The sequence below is a fragment of the Rhinopithecus roxellana genome, chromosome 2 (genome assembly GCF_007565055.1).
Source record: "Rhinopithecus roxellana isolate Shanxi Qingling chromosome 2, ASM756505v1, whole genome shotgun sequence".
In the NCBI taxonomy this organism is placed as follows: domain Eukaryota; kingdom Metazoa; phylum Chordata; class Mammalia; order Primates; family Cercopithecidae; genus Rhinopithecus; species Rhinopithecus roxellana.
Window position 1 is genome coordinate 70,226,681 of NC_044550.1, and position 26,797 is coordinate 70,253,477.

Consider the following 26,797-nt stretch of genomic DNA (forward strand, 5'->3'; position numbering starts at 1 on the left):
AAAACAGGAAGTAGAGGCAAATTAAAATAAAAGAAAATCCAGAAACTGTAAGAGAAAACTACCTGCAACCTCAATAAAAAATAATTTAAAACCTAAAGAAATGAAGACTTTTAAACTCAAATATGAATTGCTAAAGTTTCTTTAAGAAGAAATGAAAAAGCATGACATTCCAATTATCATAGAAAAAAATAAGGTTTAAAGTGAAATATTATTTTTTAAAAAGTTCACAGTTGAATCTAATCTGCCATTTCTAAAATATTGTTTCAATTCTCTAAATCACAAGAAACATATATGAAGATGGAAAGTTTTTTAGTTTGTTTCATGAAGCCATCATTATATGTTTACATCAGGTAAGGAGAAAGGCATTTAATAAAACTGAAATGTCATTTTTAACAAAAGAACTAAATAAAATGAGAACAAATGCTATTTGAACGTAATAAAGTCTGTTTAACAAAATTGAACAGCAAGTACCATTTTAAATAGAGAAACACTGAAATAATTAGGTTAAAACAATAATATGTTTTATCATAATTGATATTAGTACTCTTTGGAGGTTCTAATAAATGCTATATATAAACAAAACAAATGAGTGGCTAAACTATCAGAAAAAATAGAATAAACTATCTTTCTCTGTTGCTGATAGGATTTTATGCTTTGAAAGCCCAAATATACTACTTTAATAATTAATAATAGAATTCTGTGTGAGCATTTGGATCCAATACCTCTTCTCCATAACCACTAAGCACATAGACATATAAATAGAAAAAAGTTCCACTAAAAATAGAGACCAAAAAAGTATGTATATTGGATGCAAATGACTTTTTAAAAAGGGATAGCATTAATATGAAGAAAATGATAGTATTTGTTGAAAACCTTAAAACATGATCTTAGCCAATGGGAAGACAAAATATTCTTTATCCTTCCTGAAGAAAAATCCAAAGTAAGAAAAATCTTAGTTGTACCAATATATATATATATAAATTTAATACAATTCAATTTGTTGGACATGAAGAAGTACCTGAAAGTTGAAATATACACATAAAAATTCTAACAGAGCCATATGAAAAACATGAACAGCAAGGTGGTACTTTATAGATATCAGATAATAGAACAGAGAAACAAAATAGATCATTACTGTTCTGATTACTTAAAATATAACAAATTTATTTTAATTCAGTGTGAAACATTTAATATATGTAGATAGATAAAAATTCATTAGGAAGAAAATAAAATTGGATCAATATTTTACATCATATCCAAAAATAGATTCCATATAAAGTTTTAATTAGGGCAGTATTAGTTGTTAGTTGTCTTGGTGGCATATCTACCAAATAGTGTAGATTGGATTAACAAAGATGCAAAGATTTCTGAATAATATAGCATTTTTATAAACAGTGACTAAACTTTTCTTCCAAGCACTACATAACTATGTCTGTGGGTGATTGTAGCTGTGGGTATGTGGGAGTATACAAATACACATTTGGAGAAAAGCCAAACAAAAGAGAAAAGGAACAAAACATGTGACCTCTTTCTCATTAAAATACTAGCATATGAAATAATTCATAAGTAAATGTTAAAATATAGATAATTATATGTATGTTTTAAAAATATGTGCTTTCAGATCACATTGGCAATTTTGCGTTGTATAATCAATATCATCTTTTAACTTTTTGGTATTACGTATTATAATTATTTTATATGCCAGCTCTCCTTTTCCTATAGTTCTGCTGCATCTGGTATATGTTGTCAATATCCTGTCTACCTTTTATAGTGTTCATATTCTATACAGATAATTAGTTATTGACCTTGAGCTTCTCTTCTCTGGAGTTCAGATTTATCGTATCTGGTAATGTGTGTACAGAGAGGAGGAAAGACAAGGCCCTGCCCATATCCCTCCTAGTGAGTGAGAGAAAGACATGATGGAAAAAAAACACAGGCATTCCAGAACCATCACTGTGTATCCTTTTATGTTACCCCTCCACCAACTACTTCTTTCTTCAAAACTGATTTTCAAAATTTCCAAAAGGAGCAGTGTATAAGGAGAAAATGACTTTTAGAATACCACCTGCCAGCCCTGAGAGTTTAAAGAGAGAATTTAGAGAAAAGGATGTCTAAGACAACTGGTCAACCTGTGTCTCCATTCATCATCTTACCACAGCAGTGTTTCTAATGGTCATGATATCATCCCATGGGCACCTAGTGATCTGCATGGTTGATACTATTTTAAATCCCATAGTTAGTGTGGGAACAGACAGTGACTCTCCAGGTCAATGAGAGGATGAGATAAAGATACACGTTAAAAATCACTTCCTCAACCCATTTTCCCACTGTTGAGACCACTCCTCCAAAAAAATACATGAAGTAGTTCCTAACAGCCTGGAGGTTCCCTAGGATTTGGTCATTGTGTGTTTACGATTTGTTTCATACATCTCTTGAACCACAGTTATCCATTTTAGCATTGTATTTTTCTGAGGTTAATTTTGCTTTTCTGATCATGAATATCTATTGATATGGTTTGGCTCTGTGTTACCACCCAGTTCTCATCTTGAATTGTAATCCTCATAAACCCCACATGTGGAGGGAGGAGCCAGGTGGGAAGTGATTGTATCATGGGAGGGGTTTCCCTCATGCTGTTCTCATGATAGTGAGTGAGTTCTCACAAGATCTGATGGTTGTATAAGGCAGTTTTCCCTGCTCTTGCTTGCTTCTTTCTTCTGCCACCATGTGGAGAAGTTCCTTGCTTCTCCTTCACCTTCTTCCATAATTGTGTGTTCCTGAGGTTACCCCAGCTACATGGAACTGTGGGTCAATTAAACCTCTTTCCTTTATAAATTACCCAGTGTCATGTATTTCTTTATAGCAGTATGAAAATGGACTAACACATCCATTATTTCATCATCAGCATTAAGTGCTTTGAATAATGGTATAATATTGGAACACAGAAAATATCTTGGTCACTTGCTTGAAAAAAGTTGCATGTGTATACATCCTCTATTATAATTATGGATGTGTGTGTGTTTGAGTGCAGGACATTATTTGATGTTTTGCATAATATCATTAGTTGCAAAATACTAGTATTTGATGTTTTGTATATCAGTGACCTTAGGTTGTAATCTGAGGCGGCTTTTGTTTTTACTTTTCTTGGATTTTGCATTTCTAGCATTTTCTGTTTGCTTGTCCCATGCTGATGCACTTCACTGGAGCTGGCTGTATGTACTTTTTTACTCTGAGCTGCCCAATTGATGTACTTCCTGCTGATATTACTCTGTTGTTAGAAATCTCACAATAGCCTTACTAACCACTAGAGTACTGGCCTTTGGCCATATTGTCTGTAGAGATGCTAGGTGGCCATGCAATCGGCATTAATGTGTGATATAGTCCATTAGCCTCGAGTCTTTCTGAGGTTAGCTGAATGCTCCAGGAAGACTTTAAACAAAACACATTTATTGACTGAAGCAGAACTTTATTGCCTGAATCATTGTTGAACTGCCCTTGAACATTTTTATTTGTTAATGTACTTATTCATTTCTACTCTTTACATACTGTTGATTTCAGAATATTTTATAGTCTGTGAATATTATATTTGGCTACAAAGTATTCTCACTTGTAAAATAGTCTATATTAAATCAGGAATCATTACATGTGTTTCCCATTTTCTTTCAATGTAGAACTACAGAAATTTAAGAAATTATAGAAAATTTAACTATACTCACAAAGAGAAGTGAAATGCAAACAATAATTATCTATATTATCTAGCTAATGGCCTCTAAATTTCAGGCAGAATATTTGGGATAGGAAAAAATATGAATGTAGTAAATTGGTATAGCACATTAATATATAGATGTAATAATGTTTACTTAATAATTTGAAGAAGATTGTGGAATTGGTCTTTGGTAATATGATTTTCCAAGTTCCCTTAAAACATTTACATTTATGAGTCTCTGAAAAGCTTACTGTTTTCTGTAATTCTATTGCCCCTTGGTATAAACATGTGTTTAAATCCATAGTTACATTTCATGTGTCATGTATTTTCTATGTTCACAGAGATAGATACTATTTTTATATAGATGGTGACTTTAAGAAAAATTAAACACAATCTTATAGGATCTTCTGGGGTAATGATTGCTGCCTAATGATAATGTAAAAACCAGATCATCAAGGAAAAAAATATAAAACCATATGAACTAAAACTCAATCCACTTCTATAGCAAAATTCAGACAAAAATAAATAAGTACTACAAATTCTTTCTATGTAAGTGGGGAAAAATTTTACACCATAAGATCCATCCCTGAAACCCATGAAAAATATGGTGGAGACTACACAGGAAAGAAAACATGTATCAAGACCCTAAACATTTTGAAATACAGATAAAACTACCTTCAAAGTCAGAGCATCTCACTCTACATGAGAAAATACTGAGAACAGGGCTGACATGAGGTGGATTTTAAAATAGGATGCTGGAAAACCAAATGGGAGGAACTTAAGAGGATGCAGGACCTGTGGAGACAATCTTAGGGGGACCACTTCCAGGAGATAAGAAAGTGACTTGGAAGGGAAATACAACCTTTGTGGTTAGGTTGCAAGGTGGAAAAAAATATGTAAGATACGTCCAGGGATAAGAGGACAGAAACTAATCACTCTCTGAAATCAATAAAGAATCACAATAATTATTTTTAAAAATTTCTCTTCACTAAAAAAGTGTAAATGATTAACAAAAGTGCAACAGTCAATATTAAGAAACAGTAATTCTCAAAATATGAAGCCAACTCAGACACCCAAAACTATTAACCTGCCTGCCTAGAATCACTTCTTATTGTTCAGTATCTTCAAATAAACAGAAAATTTCTGACAAAACCTCTATAAAACACAAGAAGAAAAGGGAAAATGACAACAAACATTTCTATGATAAAAATCATCCTGACACCCTTACACACACACAAAGCAATATGAAGCAAGGGAAAAGCAAAACAGAATGCCTCAAACAATCCTTAAAGAAGTATTTGTAGAAATAAGTTAAATTGCATTACATCCAAAATTAGGCACAGGAAATCAAAAATGACAGAAATGAGAAATATATCACAACTGAGCTAATAGAATTCAGGTAAAAAAGAAAGTAAAGAAAAAATAAATTGAGAAATGATTACAAATGTGCTCAAGTGAGAATAATTTTGATTAAAGTATAATACAGTTTATTAAAGTCAATATTTAAAACATAATAAAGTGCAATAAATTACATATTGATGAACATGCCTTAATGAACAAAAATAAAAACAAAATAAAATTTAAAAATTTAATAAAGAAGAAGTAAAATGATGATCATAGAAAAACTGATAGAGGTAAAAGAACAAAAAGATACAAAATTCATATAATTATTAAAGTTTCTGAAGAGTTAAAATAAAAAAGAAATAGAACTAATTGTTAGGAAAATAATTCAAGAAACTTTCCCCAAATAAAAGAGAAACTGAATTTATATATTGACAGTAATCGCAAACACCTGGCAAACTTTTTCACAACAGTCAATTACTTGGCACACCCAAATAAAATTAATAGACTTTAATATGAAAAAAAGAAAAAGTCCTCTGATTATGTTGTCAAACAAGTGACTTACCTGAGAGAGAATTGGTCTGGCATCAGATTTGTTCATAGCAATATAGAAAGAAGGGCAAGTTGAACAACATTTTCAAGAAATTCAATGAAAGAAAGTACAAGGCAGACATTTAATATCCAAACAGACCACTTCACATATTAAGGCAAAATAAAACTTTTAAATGTGCAAGAATTTAGGTAATTCTGTGCTCATTAAGTCTTTCTGATGAATCTAGAAAAGGAGGACCATCACCAACCAAGAAATTACTGGGAAAATGTAAGATAACTACTGGTGAACTGCGAATTTATCTAAGACTCAAAAAGTAATAAGACAGCCAACAAGGGAGTTAAATGAAATGTTATATATTCTACCATAGTACAGAACGGGAAAAGATTAAGGAAGAGAATGAGCAAAAAAAGAGAGGGGAAATAAAATAATATCATTGACTGTTTTCTTCCGGTTGAAAATAAAGATTATGTTTTAAAGCTCCCACACCAAATAGTGCAGGCCCTAGCAAGAAAACTGTGATCAAAAGCCATTATAGGCCAGCACTTTGGGAGGCCGAGGCGGGCGGATCACGAGGTCAGGAGATCCAGACCATCCTGGCTAACACGGTGAAACCCCGTCTCCACTAAAAATACAAAAAATTAGCCGGGCGTGGTGGTGGGCGCCTGTGGTCCCAGCTACTTGGGAGGCTGAGGCAGGAGAATGGCGTGAACCCGGGAGGGGGAGTTTGCAGTGAGCCGAGGTGGCGCCACCGCACTCCAGCCTGGGCAACAGAGCTAGACTGTGTCTCAAAAAAAAAAAAAAAGAAAGAAAAAAGAAAAAAAAGAAGGACAATATAAAAGGTATAAAAATATGATTAGAGCAGAAATTGTAGCTTCCTAAAAACCAAAAGTAACGCAAAAAGGAGCAAAGAAAATATACAGAGAAGAAAATAAAAGCAGAAATAATAAATGCAAATGAAATATCAAGCTGAGTCTGAACAAATCGGCAATATCAATGTGTAAATTTAACTTAACTATTAGAAAAATAAAATGTATACATTGTCACACAAAGTAAAATACAGCTCCAAACTATATATAAAAAACACACAAAAAATGATAAAATTAAGAGTCTTAAAAAGGAAGCATGGACAAAATGTATGTTAGAAAATGCAAATTATGAGAAAACAGGGGTTGTGATCCTGATATCATTCAAGGTAGATTCTGGGATAAAGCTTAACGTGTAGCAAATGACGACACTTTATTATAGCCTCAACTCTCAATGTAAGCAAAGCAATTTTGAATAACTCTGCATCCAATAAGGCAGAAATCACCTAAAGTGGAAACTATAAAAAAATAGAAGCAGCAGTAGACTGAAATACACTATTATCACAGGACATTAACACATCACTGAGTCAAGTGGGCAAAAAATAAGTAAGAGTATTATAATTTAATTTGTATGAATATATATCACACTTTCCAAGGTGATAATAAAGAATATACTCTCTCAAGCTCACATGGAACATCCAATGATCAAATATAAAGTAAAAAAAAAACAAAATTTCAATGAGTTTCAAAATGCAGATGTAACACTGGTAGCACTTTCTGGTTACAGCTCGAACAACTAGACATTAATATCACATTGAAAAGGACAAAGCCATTTTATATAGAGATTTAAAAATTCTTAAACTGCTCATGGCTGAAAGAGAATTAAAAACCAAACTTACAGTATTTATATTAAAACTGACAATTAAAACACGTGATATCAAAACTTACAAGTTAAAGTTTAATCCATGAGTTGAAGAAAAATCATAGCATTTTATTATTCATATAAACACATATTAATAAAAGTAAAATAAGAAAAATGAATGAAAAATATTCTCAAATAAAATAAGAGACAGGCAACTTAAAACATAAGTAGGGAAATAATATAGGTAAAAGCAGATATTAAGACTGCTAAGGAAAAATAAAGGCAGTAGCTAAGGAATACGTGTGTGTGTATGTGAGTGTGTATTTATAGTAGGTCTATATAATATGCAAATCACTACCTAATCTTTAAAAGCAAGAAAGAAGAAACTAGAAATTTACAGAACAATACTTGCTAAGGAACAAATAAAATATATATAAACAGAGTCTATTAGTAATTTTATGACTACTTTGCATAAATATGAAAATGAATTTCAAATCTAGATAAACAGTGCCTTGAAAAAATAACGTTAACAAAAATGGATTACAGTAGAGGTGGTTTAAACAGATAAATTTCTATGTAAGAAATAGAAAAAAGGAAAGCTTAATTCTTTTCATTAAGAAGGTAAAATGTTTATATCTAAACCTGTTAACGACAATTCAATTAAAGAAAATTACAGACTGATCTCACTGATAAATATGGATGCAAAACTTCTAGATAAATAGAATCTAGCAGAATATTAAAAATAATACATAATGACCAACTGGAGTTTATTCCAGAAATTTTTACCTGGTTCAGTATTAGAAAATACATTTATATATTTACCCGTTATAGTAGATCTAAGGAGAAAAATCATGATTATCTCCAAAGATACAAAAAAACCTGTAATTTTTATTAACATTATTAATATTAATGTACAAACATATTATACACATATACATACATATGTGGAGAGCTAGAGAGATGAAGTAAGATAAGGATAATAATTGATGATTTTAGAATCAAGAGCATGTGATTGATTATATTTCCCTCTTTCAACATTTCCTTAATTTGAAATTTTAAAAAATGAGGGTGAATCATACAAACATTTTCAAAAACCTTAGGATAGATTCAACTCAATGGAAGGCAACTCTAACATAGCAGAGGCATTGCTTGTTTAATCTGTGTTCCCCAGAAAATCTCCAGGAAAAGGAAGGTTTTTTTTAACATGTCAGTAAAATATTCATGGAATCAAGACTATTGAGAAGCACTTTGGCTGAAACATTTTCAAAATGCAACAGTCTTTCTGCATTTAGGTTGCTACAGATTATCTCAATAAATTAAACTAGCCACAGATGACTGATTTAAATGGCAAATCCAGCTAACAACCAGGAGTAAACCTAATTTTCAACTTCAGTATGTTTCATAATCAAAATATGAAACACAACACGTGTCCCACACCAGGTTATGATGGTCCAAAAGTGGTTAAGACTCAAGACTTTTTTTTTTTTTTTAACTAAAAAGGAATTACAAATTTAAAAAGTAAACTAACAAAATAGACAAACATGAAACAGAAGAATTACCCCACGGTCTGCTTTACATATATAATAACTCAGTATGTTGTAATGTCAAAAAAGGAAATTATTTGTAATTTAAGTTAAATCATTTACAGTTTTTTCCTTGATTTTCATATGATTTCATATAATTTTGTGTAATTCAAATGTAAAATAAGAAGTGAGATTACAAACACTGAAAAAATATGAGAACATAATATTCCTAGTTTTATGTATAGGTTTATCCCTTTGTCTCTCATTGTCTTTCTGTTTCTGTTTATGCTTACTTCCCTAATATATCTCTGTAGTTATCATTCTCTATATGAAAAGTAAACATTTCTACTATAATTAACAGAAAATTAAGTAATATACTTGGAGAAAAATGTGATTTATTCTTATTCTTCTCGAAGTAGAAAAGAAAAAGGAAAAGGTGAGAAATTACATTGTCAGTGGGATGAAAAAGGGTCCTGGGAGGGAAATTGGTCATACAAAATCCTGAGGACAGTTGATTAAATAAAATCTCCTCAGTTTAATCCATTGTCCTCCTATGCTCATTTTTAAGAATGAGATAAACTGGTCTCTTGTTAGAAACCATTTGCCATGTGACATGGCTGGTTTTAAGTACTATTCTTTCACTCATGTATTTTTAAGCTCACATGTTGTCATTTTCTTAATAGTATTCTTATAATTTATTTTTCTTATTTTAAAAATTAAATTCTAATGGGAAGACCACCAGATTGGGAGTTATAGAATCAGTTGGCTAGTTCTGGCTCTGAAATGAATTACTATTATTAAGAACTCAGTCATTTCATTTATCTTGCCTTACTTATATCTGATAGAATTTTAAGCGAGATGGAATAGATGAGACTGTACCTACATGAAATTTTGGATTCCAATATAAATAATTCAGTGATTTCAAAAGAAATTAATTTTAAAGTAAATGATGTAAACACTTTTTTAAGACACTGGCTAAGTATCAAGCATGTGAATACAATTTGTTAAGAAAATATATTTTAATGTTATTTTACATGTATTTTATAGTTTAATCATATTCTGTCCTTTATAAGGAACAGTAAATGGTATTGAGTAAAATACATTATTATTTATTATTTCTATTGATCAAAGGAAAAACTTGCAATGAATAATTAGTTACATTGATAAAATATATGATATAAAATATAAAAAATTTATCTAATGCAATTATTGAGCTATGAAGCTTGATTCACTATCTGAAATATTTAATTTATTAAAATAATAATAAAAGTAAATCCATACATTGGAATTATTGAAATGAAACTTTCTGCCATTTAATTACATCTTTCAAAGTACTATAATCTCTTAATCACCATGAGCTTCTCTTTTATCCTAGTAATTGGCATTCATGCACATTGCATTCACATTACACTTTTCATGTCGAAAGTAAGGCTGACTGCTGAATTAGAGGCTTTTCAAAAGTAAAGCTTCTGCTCTTTCAGTTGATGATATATGAATCACATTGAATATCCCATCAAATATCACCCTTTGATGGGGTTAATCTATATGTTAATGGTTTTCCTATTTTTTGTGTGATTTCTTGGCTTTTTCATTAATTGAATACATTGCATTTGTGCAGTTTATATTGTTTAAAAGAAAATTTGCAAGTCAGTAAAGAGGACAGCATACTCTTTGATGAGAGGGAAATTATATTCTGTAAAATTTGTGTTTAAATGATATATTCAAATTAGTTTAAAATGCTCCTTTGAAAGGGGATTTGTTTGTAATAGAAAGACTTCTGACAGAAATTGCAAACAGATCATGATGGGGACAGACAGGCAGAGTAAATACATTGTATAAAACTACTGCATAAGAAGAACTCTATAGGGTCAGTTTTATTTTAACATTCACAGAGAGAAACAAGCTCAGAGGTTTCAGGTCAAATATCTAGGTCATGGGCTGTATTGTAAACACAGCTCTACATTTAGAGTACTGAAGCTTCAGGGGTTGTCCAAAATTATCCCACAGCTGGACAGATACAAGGAAGACACTAAAATGTAAGGTAACAAATATAACTTCTGGACCATTAGGAAGAACCTTCTCTTCTTGGAAGCTTGTGATGCAATAATGGCACAGAGTCAATGAGAAAATGAGACATAAGAAAATAAACTGAGTCAGAGGGACTTATCAGGAATTTAATCACTGGAACTCAAGGCAGCTCTTTATCTTATAAATAAAGAACACAGATTATGAAACACAAACCTGAGTTTACCCTGCACTCATTTCTATCTAGCTGTGTACTCTCTTGGTTGAGCTAGTTTTAAACTTCCTATGCCTCAGTTTCCACATCTATAAAATAAAGATAATATGTCTATGTAATAGGTTTTTAATATGTACAGACTAAACGAGGTGATGCATATTAAGTGCTTAACACAGTTGTTTGGACAATTAATTACAACCAATATTATTATTATTAAGATAATATTGAGAATATTTACAAACTCAGTATTATACTAAGTATATCAGATATTGACACAGCTGCCTGAATATCCTCCTCTGTCTGCTCCCAACTCTAACCAAGCTAAGACTGAACAAACAGAAGTTATGTGGGTTCATTTGTCAAAATTAAGTGCATATAATTGCAAATATTTGATTGCTTTGGTCTTAACATTTGGAGTGAATGTGTACCTAATTAATTCTATACAGAAGTATAGTCACCATATACTTCCAAGTCAGTGGGTTGATGATTAAAATTTTTTGTATAATTGGGGTTTCATTTATTTTTAAAAGTTTAAAATTATTGTACAGTTAACTATATTTTTTCTTCTAATAAATTAAATATATCGACCAGGCTAAGTCTCACTTGACTTTGTGTCTTTTTCCTTCTCTCAGAGGGTATTCACCATTAACTAGATGGACTTTCCAGCATTTTTGCTATACATTTACATTTTACATATGTGGTTGTATGTTTCTTCACATAAAAGATTTACTACTTGAACCATTCTGCTTCATTTTTCACTTACTAACATGTCTCAAAAACATTTCTTTTTTGTACATATAGATCTGCCTCCTTTGAAATTGCTGCAAAGCTCTTAAGCCACAATATACCTTTGGTGTGTAGACAAAATGTGCTGTACATCTTTTAGATCCTCAAATTGCCCAATCTAGTTTAAAAGTTAGTCATAGACACAAATTTAAAATGCGTGTTAAATAATGCTCATTTTGACTTTATAAAATCAGTCTCTCAGATACCCTACCCATGCCTTGAGTATCTCTTGAGGGAGAAAGATATGGATTAAGAGTATGGTTCTTTTGATCTCACATTTTAGGAGAGAATTGGCATCTCTGGCCATAACTTTCTATGCTTCCTCTAGTCTCTAGAGCAATGCTGCATGCTAACCTGGTGCTGTCAGCCTTGCAGATGCTCAAAATTAAATATAAGAAAGAGATTAGCTTTTCATCTGTTTCTATTATCTTCCTCAAAGTTCATTAGCCCTCTGTCTTCTAGATATTTTCCTCAATCAAACCCTGTGTGTCTGCCACTTCATTTATTCAGTCCATTGGTCCAGGATCCAATGATTCTCTCTCATGCAGCTTAATCACCTTCAACTATAGCAGGCAACATAATGAGTTCAGTTTTTCTCAAGTTAATGTCCACAGTGCAAATAGACTGAAGGTGAGGTGAGAGATAAAAACCTAAGAGCCTATCTCTGACAGACTATACTGCATAGCCAAGTGAATGTTGCCACTGGAGAAGAGGGTATACTAATGAAGAATTCACAGCAATACCTCATCTCTCGTTTACCTAATTTTTCTCTTCCTCTTTAGGCCAAAGACCTGAGAGAAGTGTTCTCTTAATATCCCTCTCACCATTTTACTTTTCTGCCTCTCTCATTTTGTCTTTTTTTTTTTTTCAGATTGTCATTTTCTGCAAAAGGAACAACTATAACTTTACTTGTCCCAAGTCATAGCATTGATAGTACTTTAGAGTGACCTAGGTGTCATCTGTGAAAGGAGTTTATTCTCTACACTGTAGAGGAAATCTGAACAGGATCTCAAAACCTTCATTATCACAAACTTTGTTACTGGTAAATAATCTTGCTTTTACTTATCAGAAGCTATTATTACCTTCATGTTTGCAATTTGTATGATTTTCTACTTCTCTTCAAAGAGATGAAAGTTTTGGGTGAACTGAAGTAAAGTGGTCAGAATTTTTAAAAAGAGAAAAACACAGTTTTTCAAAATCACATTCACTTTTATCTATCCATTCTCTTCATAATGAAAAATTTGAATATTCTTACTTTTCCTTATTAAAACAAGTTTGCAATAAATATCTTCGTATATGCTCTCTGTATAGACACACACACACACACACATATACATATATGATAGTTTCCATAAATTAGACAATAAGTAATGGGATTGCAAGATATGAAGTCCTTTTTTTCTTCACTTCTTTACCCGTAGACAAAGTAACTGTACTAATCTATAGTACATCAAGCAAAGTCCACCTTCACCAACACATATTAGCAAACTTAAAACATCAATTTTATTGTTAAAAATGTTACCTCACTGATATATTTTCTGCTTATATCAGTTAGAATGTTTTTGTCTGCAAGTCGTAAACATTAACTCTACTTAATCTAACAATAGGAAATGTATCATATAATGAAAAGTTTCAGAACCACGGTGGCTCTAAGCACAATATAGCCAATGGTCCAATTCTACTTGTCTGCATTTCCCTATGTTCTGCCTTGCTCCATATGTTTGCTTTGTCCTCAGGCTAGATCTCCTCCTGGTCATTTAATGACAACAGCAATTTTAACTCTCACATCCAGAACCAATAGTGTCCAGAGGCATAAAAAAGGCAATTTCTCCCCTATGTACTTGTTAAGAGTAAAAAAAAAAAAAAAAAAAAAAAAAAAATCCCAGAAGTCAGTCCCCTGCTCCCAACAATCTCTCAATAAACATTGTCAAAAATAGCCTAAAAAATAGCCTAATGCGTAAACCTCTCACTGGCAAAGAATTAATTTATTCTATACAAATATAAAGTTTTTTACCCTACCTCCTCTGGCCTTTCAAGAGGTGCATGGCCATGAGGAAGAGTGGAAATTGGACTAATGAGAAATCCTGTTATGAAAAGATTTCAGGATTGCAGACATGAATGTTATCCAAGCAAGCAACAGTTTTCATTATATTTTTTACAAGAATAAAATGGAAAACAATTTCCCCTTCCAAAGATATCCCAAATAAAGAATAAAAAGGATTCAAAGAGAAAAACATTTCGGCATTGTATTAAATATACCAAGAGAACGAAACACACTTGAGGATAGAATCCATAGACTGTCCTGATACAAAAATTTAATTTATAAAATATTAATTTTTTAAAAATTATAGTCATGTGATCACCAAAATATTTTTTGGAAACATATAAATTCATAGAGATTATATGTTATAATTCTTAAAATATGGATAGGGCTTAAACATGTATCTGCTATATAAACCAATTACTAAACAACATGTGTATTTTAAAAAGTTAGGAAAATTAGAACACCAACATTGTAAGTATCAATGTCTGGCCACTGGTAACAAAATAGGTCATTCAATGAAGTTATTTCTGTTTCTTCTTACCACTGAAAATATATTTAAAGGTAGATAAAATATCTTCCATGAAGCTCACATTTTAGAAGAGAGAGACAGTAAATAAATATTCAAGTAAATATATAATGAATTGAATGGTGATAAATACAAGAAGGGTGGGAAGGAAGAAAAAAAAAAAAAAACAAGGAAGAGGAATTACCAGATTAGGGCTGGGTGTTATTACTTTGTTTAATACATATGGTGATTGGTTCAGGATCCCTTACTTATAAGAAGGGAAGAAAGGAGTCATACAGATATCAGTGCATTTTACAAGTCAGGTAGAGAGAATGGAAAAAAAAAAAAAAAAAAAAAAAGAAGAAGGAAAGAAAAAAAGTTAAGTAACATTTTCTAGATTAGATAGAAAAAAGAATGCCACAATGGTAGAATTGTTCACTTTGTAAATGTTATTTTTACTTATTCTTAAATTTTTTATATTCAAGACCTAGTTGTAGAAGCATGAAATAACATATAAAAATTTCACTACTTATTGAAACTTTCAGCTACATTCTAACTCTGTTCCCCAAGGATATTGTAGCAAAGGAAAAATAATGGATACATCTGGATATAAATTTTTATGAAACAAGATTTCTTCCTATATTTTAACCTACACCACTAGCACTTCTTAGGCACATCTTCAGGCTTGATACAAATTGTACCATTTTTCAGTGACAGTTTATGAACATTAAAATAAAGTGTTAGGAATAAAAATGTGTCAGAGCTTATAAAGCATTCTTTAAGGGAAAGACATAGTATGTCTGTCATATTGAGTCACTAGAAGCAGGGATCCTACAATGGGTAAAGACAATTATCCAAGTTCTAGTATAATATCTTCCATGTAGCTCCTCATATGACTCAATTTCCTTTGAATTATTCATAAGGTCAGTTCAATAAAGGTATGCATATAAAACTTTTAGAATACAGTATATGCTCAAGCAATGGTTGCTGTTGTTATTGTGATATCTATTATTCTATTTCACACTTAATAGACATTTTTGAGATTTCTACTTTTCCCCCACATATTGTGATGCTTAAGGTGTCCATGTAAGAAACATACATGTCCTTATCACACAAAACTCAGAAGTTTCTCCCAAAAATTCAAGAAACTATAGATGGAGAGGGTTGACTTATTCATATTCTTTCACTCCTAGAACAGTATCTTTGTAGGTCCAAATGAATCTTCTCCTACTTAAGAGAAACTCTTAACTCTCACTTTCTCTTCCTGGGTATCTCTACTGGCATTGGCTTCAACTGTAGTACACTTCAATGTCTTAAATGTGAACTTATTCCTAGGAAATGCATTTTCCTGTGTGTGTGTGTGTGTGTGTGTGTGTGTGTGTGTGTGTGTGTGTGTGTGTGTTTGATGAGAGATATATAAATGATATTCTGCTGAAGATGTTAAAATAAAGAAATTGACTCCATTTTTTGATATTTGTTCACAGCTTTTAAGCTGTCAATGGAAAGCAGGAGCGCTCTCTCCTCTGGTGTTGATGGGAGGTTCAAATCATTTAAGCTACTTTCCATGCATGGCAACACCCACTCTTGCTCCATTCCCTAACTGCCACAAAAACTACAAGTTAATCTCCTTCCTTAGGTCTCTTAGCCATTTTTCGACCAGCTTCTGTGTCACCCTCCCCTCCTCAGGATGCTTTATTAGTGTGACATTATCAGTCTTGACAGGGCAACCAGATGTTGGGTGAGGAACCATCTTATTTACTATAGTTGGTAAAGACACACCTTTTTTTTTTTTTTTCTTTTTCTCCTTAAAAAAATTATGTAATGATACAAGCATACACACTGGTGTTTTAACATTGAGGTTTTTACTTCTGACTGATGCATAGTATTTTGTAGTGTGTGGTAAAATGCAACACATTTTACTTATCTGTATCCCTGTTGGAGAATACCAATTGCCACCAATTTTCTACCACTACAAAAAGTGTCAGGATAAATATTTGTACATTTCCTTTCATGACCCTAATTAATACGACTTGGGGATATATATCTAAGACAGGTTCAGGCTATTCATATCCTTTTTGTCTATTTCTATTTTTCTATTATTGCTTTTTCATTTGCAGGATTGATTTGCATATGTTAAATATTATATTCTAATTTGGTATATCCATATATCTTCTCCCAGGCAAAGGCCTTCTTAATTTTAATGTAAACAAATTCACATTTTTCTTACCATTGAAGCTAAATGGATCCCATTTAAAGTATAGTTTCTCATGCTATCTTAACTAAAATCTTCCTAGCATTTTTACCTCCATCTGGAGTTCATATTTTTATTTAGTATAAGGTAAGGATCTAGGTTCATTCAGTCTCCAAAGGTGATACAGTTTTTCCAGAATTAAATAGGAAATGTATATCCTCTCTCTATATTGATTTTAATAATCTCTTTATCATGTATCAAGTTACCATGTAAGCATGAGACAGGTCTTTTCTTTTTTTCCTATTCTACACCATTGTTTTGTATTGTTTTTCCTATTCTACACCATTGTTTTGTATTCTGTGGTTTGTTACTGTGTAGTAATATTTAGTGGTAGCCACCATGCTTTTTTCAAATATTAATAACCTATTTAAGATATATTTTATTTTTATTTTTAAATACAAATATGACTGAAGTTGCATTTAGTTGCTAGTTTAACTCAACAAGCAAATATCAGCCATGTAAATCATGAATATGTAAAATCTTTTATTTATTCATATAATTTTAATTGGGTATTATGATATATGTTAATAGAGTTAATAGTTATAAAATTTTCCTGATGATGTTAATTATTTCCTAAGGTCTTAGAACTTTCAATACTATTTAGAGTTGTGCATTAACATCATATTCTATAATACAGTAAAACCATATGGCAATGCACCAAATACAGGTTTAAGACATGAGGTGATTGGGTTTTTTTGATATTGCCGTAAATTCCCATTCACAAACAGTGGTGCAATAAAAATAATCATAGTTTTTATTTTTCACAGGGTGAAAGGGAACATGAAAAAGATGGGAATGTCCCTGGACAAATGTTAGGCAGCTCCAGAGAGGGAGACAGTCTGTCCTTGAATCATTACTATTATCCCTGCACACTTTTCTTGGATTTGGAGAAAGCTATAGGTAATATACAGGTGAATATTTCTCAAGTTACTTCTGTTGTTCTTTTTGGAAGGCTCTGCATGCCACAGCTCAAAAAATCATCCATATCAAAGTTGAAGCCAGAGCAGACAATTGCCCACTGGTGGGGTCAAGCCTTTTAAACCCAGCAGCAGAATTATGAGCACCTGGTAGCCTGTCTGCTCAATTTCATCGGGTCATTTTATTAGCTAATTATATTGTGATATTGAATTATATGTGATTTAATTGTTTACACTATTTACCTTTCTATGACAGGCCTTACTATATTTTCTAATTGCATTTTGCTGATGCAGATAGGTTCATCTTGCATTTGGCTGAATATTATTGTATTCTCCCAAACACTTGAGTGGCTTGTACATTTTGTTAGGTTTTTCACAATGAAGATCATATTATCTTCAACTAACGGAAGTTTCATATATCGCTTCCATTATTTTATTTTCTATTATCTTATAGCACTAAGAAGTATTATTTTTAAAAGCAGCAATGAGATCAAACATCTCTGTATTTTTCTAACCTCAAGGTGAATATGTCTAATTTTTGTTCCTTTTAGTATGATGCTTGCTGAATGTTTTTGGCATGTAGCCATTCTTAAACTAAGAATATTCCTTTGTCTTCCAAATTTTCTAAGTTTTTTCTTTCCAATAGATGATATTGAATGTTATGAAATTCCTCTGCAAATTAATACCTTAACATTTTGACCATAAATTCCTTTCTTATGAGACATGCTCTTGGCATCATATCCCTAAAGTTCAATCACCCATAAATCAAGTTTCTAAAATATCGAAGTTTAACAATACTTTTAATCATCACAACCAAACTAAGAGACAAAGTTCAATATAAAAATCAGAAGATGCATTTTTAATCTCCCCACCTACAACAGGTAAATCCAAACTGCCTCAGAATATACAGTTGCACTTTTCATTTTGGCTGAAACCATAAAAAATTAAAAGTAAAGATAAAATTATATTCTTTAGATAAAGTTAAAAGCAAATATGAATGTGCATTAAAGCTACTTTTTGATTATTTGTCACCCTTTGTGATTATTCACATATCCATGACTAGATACATATATAAAAATTTAATAAAATTACTTGATAAAGAACACGTCTTAGATTTTAACATTTATTTTTAACTATAAATGCTCCTATAAATGTACTTTTAAATGGCCTAACTAGCCTTTTTATGAATGTCAACTGCAAATGTTCTTGTAAATGTCAATTTCTAAGGTTCATAAAAATAGATTTTGAAATGTTCTTGCAAATATCACTATGACTGGAACTTAGTGATCAGGAGAATGGAAATGTTTGAATTGCACTTCATTAGGTTTTACCAAATATTAAGTAGTCATAAGTCCTGTTGTGAAACAAGCCCAGTAATTTATGATACAAAGAATTTACATATTTGTGTGTAGAGTATTTAGAACCTCCCGGGAAGAAAAAATGATTGCATAATAAATAAAATTCAAGATGATATAATAATGTACAATAAATGTAAGATGACTCTGAAGAAGAGAAATATGTGTATGAGTTTGAGAAAAAGATGTAGGGGTTTAACTGAATATTCAAGAATGTAAAAAATTAGCAAAGTAAATGAGTGTTTGGAGTAAATGTACATAATTTTTATGCCTTCATACTGTATTAATACAATAATATCTTTAAAAGATACTTATGTATCTTTAATTATTATTATTGTAGTAACAATGTTTTTGATAGTTACTGATATTGGAGGACAGAGATAAACTGTTTTTATTTCTGTCTATACCATATGCACAAATACACATAAAAGCATACATTTTTATTATTTCTAAATTGATTGCATCAAATATTTAATGAATTATTGGCTTCACAGTCTTCTTCATGTGATTTTTTAATACTCAGTGTAATAGGAACATAAAAATAATGCTATTAACAATTCCCCTTGCATTGACCTAGAGTAATATAAACCTGTTATAATGATTGTATATTCTGGTGAACTTGTATTGCTTTCATGGCCTTCTTTTTTATATTTTTCAGATTTATAATGCTTAAGTCTTGGCCAATATGACAACAATGGGAACAGAAACATCAACATGCCTGACCATTGCCTTCAAAATATGTATGTGTACTAATAAGAACATAAGACAATTATGGGAAGTGTGTGATCCAAACTTTGAAAAAATTCAGATTAAGAAATACTTTTACCATTAAAATTTAAGTAATGCTATTCTGTAGTTATGGAAATGTGTGATTACTGAAAAAAAAAAGAGAGAAAAAATGATGGAGAGCGACATTGCGAATTTGCTTTACATTTATTGGTAGCACTTTTATTGCTTGTATTTTAATGTAATCATGTAATATATAGCCTTCATAGCATAATATGAATGCCTTTAAGATGGGCCTCTCAGACATTATGACAAAGTTAGCAAGGTCACGTCATCATCAGTAAAGTTTCTAGAATACAGAAGCATTAATTGCTTCAGTGGATTTAAAAATAAAGTGATTCCTACCTGTGTGTACCTCAGTTATTAGTATGTGTGGACATATTGTCCTCTAATCAAATTTTTCAAGCCATCTTTATTAAGAAGTCAGTAAAACAACATATTGAAATGCAGATTGCATTGATTTACTTCAAGTTATTGCAAGGTAAGAGGAAACAGTTATCTTAGGGTAAATCAATATAATCTACATTAAAGTACATTGTCTCTTAGAGTGCCAGGAAATATTCAGTGATCTCCATTATAAAAGTGGTCACTGACCACCTTATGTTGCCTGTCCTTAAATTTATGTCCCTTGCTCCTCAAGGTAAGCAAGATTGTAAACTTTCTCAGAATCTAAATTTAGTTTCCACTGAGTTTCCTCTCAGTGCTTCTAGTTTTTAGTCAGACAGGGAATCTCACTGCTTGGTTAATGTTATCATAAAGAAACACGAATATCAGAATTCTAAAATATCATATCTTTAAAGTAAGAATGTTTTTGTATCACTATTTCAAAACGTATACATTTATTATGATTTTGGTTACCATGAAATTGTGGCTTTATAAAATATTAACATCTCAAAAATAAATTTGTGGGGTTTTTTTCTCATAATGTTTCTTTAAAAGTCTTTACTAATGATGGCAGGTGATCCTTAACATTCCTGCTCTGGCATGCCAAAAGAGTGTAACCACTCAATGGGTTCTTCTTGACCAATCCTCAGATAGAACCAATTTTTCAAGACTGGAGAATTGCAATAGAGAGAGAGTTTAATGCACTTAGAGACAGCTAAATGAGAGACCAGAGTTTTATTATTTCTCAAATCAGCCTCCCTGAAAACATAGAGGCTAGGAATTTTCAAAGGCAGTTTGGTGAGCAGGGAGCTAGGGAATGGGTGCTGCTGATTGGCTGGTGATGCAATCCTAAGGGTGTAGAAAACAGATCTCATAGGCTGAGTATGCTGCCGGGTGGGGGCCAAAAGACCAGTGAGTCAAAAGTCATGGGTGCAGCTTGGGACAGCTCGTCCTCAGAAATGCAAAAGCCTGACAAGACATCTTAAACAGCCAGTTTTAGGTTCTATAATAGTGATTTTATTTACAGAAGTATTTGGAGAAGTTGCAAATCTTGTGACCTCCAGAATGATGGCTTATAATCATTGAAGTCCACATCTTAGCAAAATTCAGGCCCCTCTCATCCTTCTCATTTCTAATCTGGTGACCTTTCATTAGTTTCACAATGGTGATTTACTTTTTTGGATGGGCTATTATCATTTAAGCTATAAACTAAATTTCTCCAGAAGTAAGCTTGGCCCATTCCCAGAAATGACCAACGACAGTTCGGAGGTTAAAGGAAAGATGGAGTTGGTTAGATCAGATCCCTTTCACTGTCATAATTTTCTCACTCTTAAAATTTTTGCAAAGGTAGTTTGTTAACTAAATAGTTAACAGTTTGTTAACTGTTCCCCATGTAATAATAATTGCTTTGTATGAACAAAATAAACTTTATAAACTGTTACTAGGAAAGTGCAAAATAACAAAGGGAAGACTATGTCATCCATATAAAACTGAATTTTTTTACATTATAAGTATAGAGTTTTCTTGATGTACTATGGGGTTACAACCCAAAAAAATTATCAGAAGTCAAAAACATAAAATATTATTAGTCAAAAGTGCATTTATTACCCAAATTAACCCATCAAAAGTCAAAAAAACTCTTAAGTTGTACCATTGTAAGTCAGAGACCTGTCTGTATATGGGAAGAAAATGAAGTATAGGAAGCTTACAATAATACTTTAATTTTTTTATCATTATATATCATCAGAATTTCTGCATATTTTAATCTATGAGAGCTTTTAAAAATTTCAATAATAAAGGAATAAATGTATTTCCATGTCATAACAGATGATGTTGAGAGTGAAAGGGGAGGCATAGAGAACAGTAATTTCTAGGAGATAATGCCTGCTATTGCTTCGGTGGCAAGCAACATTTTGCCTGCCTGATTTGAGAGTGGGGTGGCAAGCAGAATCCCAGGCTGCTGAGATATTTAAAAGTCAAAAAAATTTGATGTTACCAAGACAATAAGTTAACAAATTACAGATTAACAGTGAGTAGAACATTATGGAAAAAAGAGTTTTCATTGATTTTTATATTAGCGAATCTTTGCCCAAATTTGCAGTAAATAATCATGCTTAGGCATGAGGCCAATATGGCCAACTAGAAACAACAGAGATCGAGGCTGCCATTGAAAAGAACCACAATTAGAGTGTGAATTCTCCACCACTAACCAAGGTATCCAGGTTCTCTCCTCTGAACTGACTAGGCAGCTGACACAATCCTTGGAGAGGAAGGAAGAGCAGTGCAGTGCAGTGGCCCACCTGAAAGGCATACAGGGCAGGGGAGCCCCAATCTGTCACCCTAGGGAGCTGGTGAGTAAGCATGCTATGCAGCTGGGGAAACTGTGCTTTTTCCACGGAACTGTGCAAACCACAGATTGGAAGATCCCACTTGCGAACCCAAACCACTGGGGCCTAGGGTCCCCACACCGGAGCCAAACAGATTCTCAACAGTCTCTTAACTGGAGTTTGGCTAACTAAGCCTGCCAAGCTCCTGGGGGAAGAAGCAAGGAGCACCACAGCTGCCGCTGCCTGCTATCTAAGCTATTTAAGCTCCTTAGGGGAAAATCAGCAGCCAGCACAGGAACTCATAACTGCCTAGCACGATAAGCTGCCTGAGCAGGGAAGGGGAGCATCCATCTCTATAGTTTCAGGCCATGCTTTTCCCCTGCTGGAGCCAGGGAGGCTGGATGACTTGGTCCCAAGAGGTGCTGCCCACAACCCAATATACCATCCGTGGCAGACTGCAGCCAGAGCACCTCTTCAGGCCTGACTCTGATACATCCTTCTTCACAGGACAGGGATTCCCGGCCGGAATTCCAACAACTCCAGTCAGAGGCTCAGGGACAGAAACCGGAGCTCTCTGGGGTTAAGCCTCTAGGGGGAGGGGTGGCCGCAGTCTCTGCAGACCAGCACACTTAGCCTTTGCTCCTGGAAGTTCTCAGGAATCTGAGCAGCCCAGATAAGAGGGTTTCCCCTGGCCGGGCGCGGTGGCTCAAGCCTGTAATCCCAGCACTTTGGGAGGCCGAGACGGGCGGATCACGAGGTCAGGAGATCGAGACCATCCTGGCTAACACGGGTGAAACGCCGTCTCTAATAAAAAATACAAAAAACTAGCCGGGCGAGGTGGCGGGCGCCTGTAGTCCCAGCTACTCGGGAGGCTGAGACAGGAGAATGGCGGGAACCCAGGAGGCAGAGCTTGCAGTGAGCTGAGATCCGGCCACTGCACTCCAGCCTGGGCAACAGAGCAAGACTCTGTCTCAAAAAAAAAAAAAAAAAAAAAAAAAAAAAAAAAAAAAAAAAAAAAAAAAAAAAAGAGGGTTTCCCCCATCAAAGCACACTCCCTCCACCAAGGGACACTCAAAGCATTTCATTAAACAGATCCTTTTCTCGGTGCCACCCAACCCTCCAACAGGGGTTATCAGACACCCCATACAGGAGCGATCCTACTGGCCTAAGGTTGGTGCTCCCGATGTCAGAGATCCCAGAAGAAGGAGAAATCACCCATTTTTTCTGTTCTCCAACCTCCTTGAGTGACATCTCCAGGTGCAGGAGTGAACCAGATGAATAGGGCCTGAAGTGAACCCCCAGCAACCTGCAGCAGCCCCATAGAAAAAGGGCCTGACCATTGAAAGAAAAACAAACAGAACAACAGCATCAACAATAACAACAAAAAATGCCCACAAAAATCCCATCCAAGGGTCAGCAGCCTCAAAGAGCGAAACTACACAAACTCATGAAGATGAGAAAGAATCAACGAAAAAATGCTGAAAACCCAAAAGGCCAGAGTACCTCTTCTCCTCTGATGATCACAACGTGTCTCCAGCAAGGGCGCAGAACGGGCTGGAGAATTACATGGATTATTTGACGAAGTAGGCTTCAGAAGATGGGTAATAAAAAATTCCACTGAGCTAAAATAGTATATTCTAACCTAATGCAAAGAAGCTAAGAACCTTGATAAAGGTTTAGAGGTGCTGCAAACTAGAATAACCAGTTTAGAGAGGAAAATAGATGACCTGATGGAGCTGAAAAACACAGTATAAGAACTTTGTGAAGCATACACAAGTATCAATAGCTGAATAGACCACGCAGAAGAAAGGATATCAAAATTTGAAGACCATCTTGCTGAAATAAGGCATGCAGACAACATTAGAGAAAAAAGAATGAAAAGGAACAAAGCATTCAAGAACTATGGGACTTTGTAAAAAGATCAAACCTATGATTGACTGAAGTACTTGCAGGAGACGGGGAGAAAGGAAACAACCTAGAAAACACACTTCAGGATATTATCCAGGAGAACTTCCCCAACTGAGCAAGACAGACCAACATGTAAATTCAGGAAATGCAGAGAATACCACTAAGGTACTCAATGAGAAAAGCAACCACAAGACACATAATCATCAGATTCTCCAAAGTCAAATTGAAGAAAAAAATGGTAAGGGTGGCCAGCAAGAAAGGTCAGGTCACCTACAAAGGGAGGACCATCAGACTAACATCAGACCTCTCAGCAGAAACTCTACGAGCCAGAAGAGATTGGAGACCGATAATCAACATTCTTAAAGACAATAATTTTCAACCTAGAGTTTCATATCCAATCAAACTAAGCTTCATAAACAAAGGATAAATAAAATCCTTTACAGACAAGCAAAAGCTGAGGGATTTTGTTACCACCTGTCCTTCCTTGCAAGAGCTCCTGAAAAAAGCACTAAATATGGAAAGGAAAAATTGGCACCAGCCACTACAAAAACACACCAAAATATAAAGACCAATGGCACTATGAAGAAACTCCATCAACTAGTGTGCAAAATAACCAAATAACATCATGAGGACAGAATCAAATTCACAAATAACAATACTAACCTTAAATGTAAATGGGCTAAATGCCTCAATTAAAAGACATAGACTGGCAAACCGGATAAAGGGTCAAGATCCATCAGTATGCTATATTCAGGAGATCCATCTCACATGCAAAGACACACATAGGCTGAAAATAAATGGATAGAGGAACATTTACCAAGCAAATGGAAAGCAAAAAAAAAAAAAAAAAAAAAGTAGGGGTTGCAATCCTAGTCTCTGACAAAACAGACTTTGAACCAACAAAGATTTAAAAAAAAAAAAGAAAAAAAAAAAAAAGAGCGTTACATAATCATAAAGTGAACAATTCAACAAGAAGAGCTAACTATTGTAAACATATTTGCACCCAATATAGATACATCCAAATTCATGAAACAAGTTCTTAGAGATCTACAAAGAGACTTAAACTCCCCAAAATAATAGTGGGAGACTTTAACACCCACTCTCAATATTAGACAGATCAATGAGACAGAAAATTAACAAGGATATTCAGGACTTGAACCCAGTCCTGGATCAAGTGGACATCTACGGAACCCTCTACCCCAAATTAAAAAAAAAAAAAAAAAAAAGTACACATTCATTTCAGTGCCACATGGCACTTATTCTAAAATCGACCACAACATTGGAAGTAAAACATTCCTCAGCGAATGCAAAAGAAGTGAAATTATAACAACCAGTCTCTCAGACCATGGTGTAATCAAATTAGAACTCAGGATTAAGAAACTTACTCAAAACTACACAATTACATGGAAATTGAACAATCTGCTCCTGAATAACTCCTGGGTAAATAATGAAATTAAGTTTGAAATCAAGTTCTTTGAAACTAACGAGAACAAAGAGACAGGCGGATCATGAGGTCAGGAGATCGAGACCATCCTGGCTAACACGGTGAAACCCTGTCTCTACTAAAAATACAAAAACTAGCCGGGCGAGGTGGCGGGCGCCTGTAGTCCCAGCTACTCGGGAGGCTGAGGCAGGAGAATGGCATAAACCCAGGAGGCGGAGCTTGCAGTGAGTTGAGATCTGGCCACTGCACTCCAGTCCGGGCGACAGAGTGAGACTCCGCCTCAGGAAAAAAAAAAAAAAGACAACATACCAGAATATCTGGGACACAGCTAAAGCAGTACTAAGAGGGAAATTTATAGCACTAAATCCCCACATCAGAAAGCTAGAAAGATCTCAAATCAATACCCTAACATTACAATTAAAAGAGCTAGAAAGGCAAGAGCAAACTAATACAAAAGCTAGCAGAAGATAAGAAGTAACTAAAATCAAATCAAAATTGAAGGAGATAGGCTCACGAAAAACCCTCCAAAAAAAATCAGTGAATCCAGTAGCTGTCTTTTTTTGAAAAAAAAAAAAAAAAAAAAAATAGATAGTCCACTAGCTAGTCTAATAAAGAGTAAAAGAGAGAAGGATCACACAGACACAGTAAAAAAAAATAATAAAGTGGATATCACCACTGACCCTACAGAAATACAAACTGCCGTCAGAGAATACGCTAAACATATCTACACAAATAAACTAGAAAATCTAGAAGACGTATATAAATTCCAGGACACATATGCCCTCCCAAGACTAAACCAGGAAGAAGCTGAATCTGTGAATAGACAAATAACAAGTTCTGAAATTGAGTCAATAATTAAAAGCCTACCAACCAAAAAAAGCCCAGGACCAGACAGATTCACAGCCAAATTCTACCAAGATACAAAGAGGAGTGGTACCATTTCTTCTGAAACTATCCCAAATAATTGAAAAGGAGGGACTCCTCCTTAACTTGTTTTATGAAGCCAGTATCATCCTGATACCAAAACTGGGCAGAGACACAACAAAAAAGAAAACTTCAGAACAAT